Source organism: Triticum dicoccoides, chromosome 4B (genome assembly GCF_002162155.2).
Source record: "Triticum dicoccoides isolate Atlit2015 ecotype Zavitan chromosome 4B, WEW_v2.0, whole genome shotgun sequence".
Taxonomy (NCBI): domain Eukaryota; kingdom Viridiplantae; phylum Streptophyta; class Magnoliopsida; order Poales; family Poaceae; genus Triticum; species Triticum dicoccoides.
Window position 1 is genome coordinate 553,348,960 of NC_041387.1, and position 6,305 is coordinate 553,355,264.

Consider the following 6,305-nt stretch of genomic DNA (forward strand, 5'->3'; position numbering starts at 1 on the left):
CGCACATCGTAAACGTAGCACCACAGAATACCGACTTCAATGGTAATGCGAGCACAAACGAGTAGTGAGTACTATATATGCATCAAGGCTCCCTATACCCGAGGGTTTCTGGGTCGTGTGGGAAGGACCCCCCTATCACAGTCACTCACTTGGCGACGGTTCCAAATGCCGTCGCGGAAAGGGGTTAAAAACCGTTTGTATAGCAGCTCGCTGTACTAGTGGGTGCATATCATATAATCAACTCACGAATACTTGTGGTGACATTGGAGTATCAAGGAGACATTAGAGTTGGTTGATGTGTATCATATGGTGTTATTTTAGTACGAACTCTAGGGTTGTTTGTGACACTTATAGGAATAGCTCAATAGATCGATCAGAAATGATAACTTTGAGGTGGTTTCGTACTTAAACAATTTTGTCTTATGTTCTCTGCTAGATAAGAACTTTGGAGTGATTCTTTGTCGTATGTTAAGGGATTGTTATATGATTCAATTATGTTAGCACTGTTGAGAGATTGCACTAGTGAAAGTATGAACCCTAGGCCTTGTTTTCAAGCATTGCAATTTCGTTTGTGCTCCGTTTTATCACTTGCTACCTTGTTGTTTTTATATTTTTAGATTAAAAAACCTGTATCTACTATCCATACTACACTTGTATCACCGTCTCTTCGCTGAACTAGTGCACCTATGCAATTTGCTATTGTATTGGGTGTGTTGGGGACAAGAGATTTCTTGTATTCAATTGCAGGGTTGTTTGAGAGAGACCATCTTCATCCTACGCCTCCCACAGATTGATAAACCTTAGGTCATCCACTTGAGGGAAAATTGCTACTGTCCTACAAAACTCTACGCTTGGAGGCCCAACACGAGTCTACAAGAATAAAGTTGTGTAGTAGACATCACAAATCTTGTAGAATCTTCCTTGTATACATCATGGGTTGCAAAGAGGCCTAGTAATTAACCGCCATGGGGGTCCTCGACCCGACCCTCCTCGCCAGGAGACGACATTGTTAATACCCCTAGTCCAGGACACCATTAGTAGCCCCTGAACCAGTCTTCAAGTTGGGGACGCTCCTCGGTTCTTTTGAACTGTTCTTCATCTTCGGTCGTCGGATTGAAAGTTGATTCAACAAATCTTCTCATTTCCGATCTCAAGGACCGGCAAGGTGTATCTGAAGAGTTCACATGTCGGGCATCCGAGGAGCCCTATTAAGTTCTCATCCTTTTCAAATGCCTTGTCATTTGGTTGTGGCTGAGCTCCGACACCGAACTGCTTCTTAGGAGTCATAGACCACCTCGATGTTGAAAAAAAGTTGAGGGAGTTTAGCCGAGCTTCATGCCAGAAAAGTCTCTTGTGCACCCAGCCATTCGCAATTGAGCTCCAATGCCAGACTGCTTCTGAGGTGGTGCACCACCTTGGTCCTTGGATGGTTTTTCATAGTTTTTTTATTTGGTGCAATTTATTCTCTGCCAAGATGTATAGCTAGTAGCCCTCAAGGTGTGTGTTGGCTCAAAGTCCGGCATGCGCCTGAAGGATGGAATAAAACCATTGATCCTAGTGGCCCATGAGACTCAGGTCGATTCCCGAAATCGGCCCGAGGATCAAGTCCTTTCCTAGCAACATACTTTTAGGCAAAACACGATGTGCATTAGTCCTCGAGACTCAAGTCGGGTGCGGCCGACAGACCTGAGAATCATGATATCCTCGGAAACCCTATTTGCACTTTGAATTTCTGCATTGGATTGCCAATGAAGTAGCCCCCAAGACTTGGGTCGGGCAACATGACCCACCCTAGGATCGTATCTCCTGAGGAACTGGTTCATCCTCATTCTCTGTTTCACCATCACAGAGGTGCAACTCGGCAAGGAAGATGCTAAACTACGGGTCAAAAAGTATTTCCCGAGCAGAATTACCACGCAGGACACCTCAACCATGAGGATGTCCCGCCTCCAAGGTGCGGTTTTGCAGGGAAGATGCTGAACTGCAGGTCAGATAGGATCTTTTCTGAGCAAAATTATATCTCGGTACAATCCAGGTTGGTTCTATGGGACTTGTCGGTCGACCTACTAGACGTGGGCGTGAAAATAATTTAGCCATCAATGACGTATGTTTTAATAGCACTCAGGATGACTCTGGAGGACTCATCTATCACCTACCAGATGCTGGAGTGGAAACATTAGCTTTAACAGCTCCTTGACCAGCTCTGTAGGACCCGTCGGTCAACATGCAAGATGCCGACATGGATTTCTTTTTTCCTTTAACAACTCCTCGGTCAGCTCCATGGGACCTGTTGGTCGACCTGCAAGATCACGATGTGGACATGTTTGCTGTAATAGTTCCTTGCCTAGCTCAGTGGTGTCCATCAGTCGTCCTGTAGGATGCCGACATGGATTTTTTTTGCTTTAACAGCTCCTTGGTTGACTATGTGCGACCCGTCGGTCGAGCAAGATGCTGGCATGGATTTTTTTTGCTTTTATAGCTCCTAGTCCGCTTCTACCAGATCCATCGGTCAACCTGCAAGATGTTAGCATGCAAATTTTTGCTTTCACAGATCCTCGCTCTGCCGGACCCATCGGTCAACCTGAAAGATGCCGACATGATTTTGCTTTCACAATTCCTCGCCTAGCTCTGTCAGATCCGTCAGTCGACCTGCAAGATGTTGGCATGGAAACTTATTATTTCAGAGCTCCTTGACCAGTTTTGCATGACCCACTGGTCGACCTGCAAGATACTGGTGTGGAAATTTTTGCTTTGATAGATCCTCGGTGATACGTGTCTGACATATCTATAATTTTTGGTTGTTTGCTGCCATTATCCCATTGTTTCCACATATTTTTGGCAACAATTTATATTAATTTCTTGGACTAACATATTAATCTAGTGCCCAGCGTGAGTTCTTGTTTGTTGCATGTTTTTTGTCTCATAGAAAACTCATATCAAACGAAGTCCAAACGAGATTAAATTTAATGGAGATTTTTGATGGAATATATGTGATTTTTTGGTGCAAAAGTCAATCAAGGGGTCTCATGGGCTTCACAAGCTCAGGGGGCATCACTTGTGGCCTCCTTGTAGGTTGGTTGGATGTGTCTTTCAGGGGCAAGGAAGCTAGTATTGGGGGAAATTGTGTTGAAGTTTTGGCCCGATCGGAGTTACGGATCTCCGGATATTTAACAAACGGTGTTCGACCAGAAAACAGGGATATGAAACAGAGAATAAAATAGAGAGAGGGAGAGAGAGATCAAATCTAGAGGGTATCCTGGCCCTCAGGGACCTTGGTGGCCAAGGACCATAGGGGAAATCCTTCTCCCATCTAGGGGGGAGGCACTACTACAGGATGCTGCTAACAAAGACCCTTCGACGAAACTTTGTGCGATGCATTAATCGCAAACAGTGATGTAAAAAACCCAACAAAAAGTTGCAAAACGTTTGCGATGGCAGATACATCAAACATGGGTCATATTTTAGTTGCGTGTGCGATGCGGGGCATAAGGTTCAGTTCGCGACTGACATGAAGGACCCAGCAGCTCACCCAGTTCTTTTCCTTTTTGTATTTGAGACAGAACAGGGTGTCAACTAGGCAGTGCGGGGCACTCTGGCCTGTCTAACCAGCCTTTTATTCTATGTTTATTTACCACAAGACCAACCTAGTAGTTTTTTTGCTTTTGTGAAAATGGCAAGCCCAGTTTTTTTGCTCTTTTGGAGAATACACAACCGAGGCCTACTTGTTTTCGTCAGCCCTGCTGGGCTGCAAATATTTCAAGACGAGGAGATTTTCATTCGGCTTGCCCAGAAAATGGGCTATCAGTAATGAGAAATGGGTTGTACATTTTTTAAACACAACAAACCGAAAATTAGTTTCAAATTTCTTTTTTTCATTGCGAGATTTTAAATTCCATTGATTTTTAAGCATGGAAAATTATTTGGATTTTGTATTGACATAAATTTATTTTTCAAATTAGTTTGAATGTGACTCGAAATTTTGGGATTAAAAACAGCTCGGACTGCACGAAAATATGCAAAATTTCTTTGAATTTTTTAACCGTTGCAACAATATGGGCTGTGATGCTAACAAAAAGAATATGGGCTCCAAAAAAATACTTAAGAATTAGCGAATGGGCTGTAAATTATTAGAAATAATGGCAGATGGGTTGTATGTTGTTTTCCACAGATTTGAGGCTCACTTGCGCGCCTACTGTAGGTTGGCACGTACGCTTTATTAAAATAAAGGTTCACATGTACGCAAGGCTGTGCCAACTTAGTCAACACAAGAGAGCAATGACTGTTGGATGTCCATCCAACGGCCGTCGTGCTTCTTCAATCTTTGATCTTCCTGCTCAGGCCGCCCAAGCCAGCGCCAGTGGGACTGCTTGCTCCATAATCCCATGGCCAGTTGTGCTGTCGCGCAGGCCTCACCGATCGACCCTACTACCACCGATGCCAGGTGAGGGAGTCCTAGATTAGAGGGTCCTCGAATGTCTAGATTATTTGATTAGGGCCAGACTGATGGGCCGTGAAGTTAAAAGTAGAAGACTTTCCCCTGTGTCCGGGTAGGACTCCATATGCGTGGATGGCAAGATTAGTGTTCGGATATATTGTTTCCTTCCTCTACAAACCGACTCTGTACAATCCTAGGCCCCTCCGATGTGTATATAAACCGGAGGGTTTAGTGCGTAGAGGCTATCAGAATTTCCACAGGCTAGACAGCTAGGGTTTAGCCATTACGATCTCGAGGTAGATCAACTCTTGTAACCCCTACACTCATTGAATATAATCAAGCTTGATGTAGGGTTTTACCTCCTTTAAGAGGGCCCAAACCTGGGTAAACATTGTGTCCCCATCGTCCCTTGTTACCATTGATCCTCAGACGCACAGTTCGGGACCCCCTACCCAAGATCTACCGGTTTTGACACCGACATTGATGCTTTCATTGAGAGTTCCACTGTGTCGTCGACAGAAGGATCGATGTCTCGACTTGTCATCGGCGACAATGTTGTTTATAGGGAGACTTTTCTCCCTAGTCAACTCTTTGTGTTTGGCAGTTTTGCTCTGCGTGCCAATTCAACTGGTTACCCTGAGCAAATCGACAACTACGCCCCTGGTCATCAGATCAGGTTTGGAAGCTTGAACTACATCACTGATATCCGGGGAGACTTGATCTTCAAAGGGTTTTCGGCCTCGGTCGCCGCTCCTCATCTACATGGAGGAAGCCCATCGGATCCACCATCAGATTCCACTCAAGGATCGACCCGCGTACCATCTAGAGTGGACCAATCTATCCGAAGACGGGAGGATAAACCCTGCTGGACTCTCTCCATTACGGAGCTTCCTGCCGGAGACCCAGAGGTTACCATGACGTTAGCAAGCTTGGAGTCAAACAGGACTCTCCCTGTCAGCGGGAAGACGGACTCATCTCTAGATGTCAACTCAAAACTCTCCAGGTCTGCATCGACTAAGCTCGGTTAAGCAATGATAACCGGATCCGGCTCCGCAGGTCCTCAGTCACCTATCCAACTTTCGCTCCTAAAAGAGGCACTATACCTAATGTGATCTCTCGCCATCATGGAAGTATTACTTCTGAACTATGCCCAACACGAACTTGGGGCTGAGAGCGGGGAATTTTGTTGGGGAACGCGGTAATTTCCAGAAAATTCCTACGATCGCGCAAGATCTATCTAGGAGATGCATAGCAACGAGAGGGGAGAGTGTGTCAACATACCCTCATAGACCTAAAGCGGAAGTGTTATGATAACTCGGTTGATGTAGTTGTGTGTCTTCATGATCCGACCGATCCAAGTACCGAACGTACGACACCTCCGCGTTCAGCACACGTTCAGCTCGATGATGTCCTCGTACTCTTGATCCAGTTGAGGCCAAGGCTGAGTTCCGTCAGCACGACGGCGTGGCGACGATGATGATGATGCTACCAGCGCAGGGATTTGCCTAAGCTCCGCAACGGTATGATCGAGGTGTGTAACCGTGGAGGGGGCACCGCACATGGCTAAAAGATCAACTTGTGTTTTCTGTTGTGCTATTGGGGTGCCCCTGGCTACGTATATAAAGGAGGGAGGGAGAGAGGAGGCCGGCCAGGTTTGGGCGCGCCAGGGGGGAGTCCTACTTGGACTCCTAGTCCAAGTAGGATTCGGCACCCCTTTTTCCTTTCTTCCACCGGAGGGAAAGGTAAGGGAGAGAGAAGGGGAAGGAAAGAGGGGGGACGGCCCCCTCCCCAAGTCAAATTCGGTTTGGGCAAGTGGAGGGGTGCCCCTCTCATGTGGCCCTTTCTCCTCTCCTCCAATAAGTCCCACTAG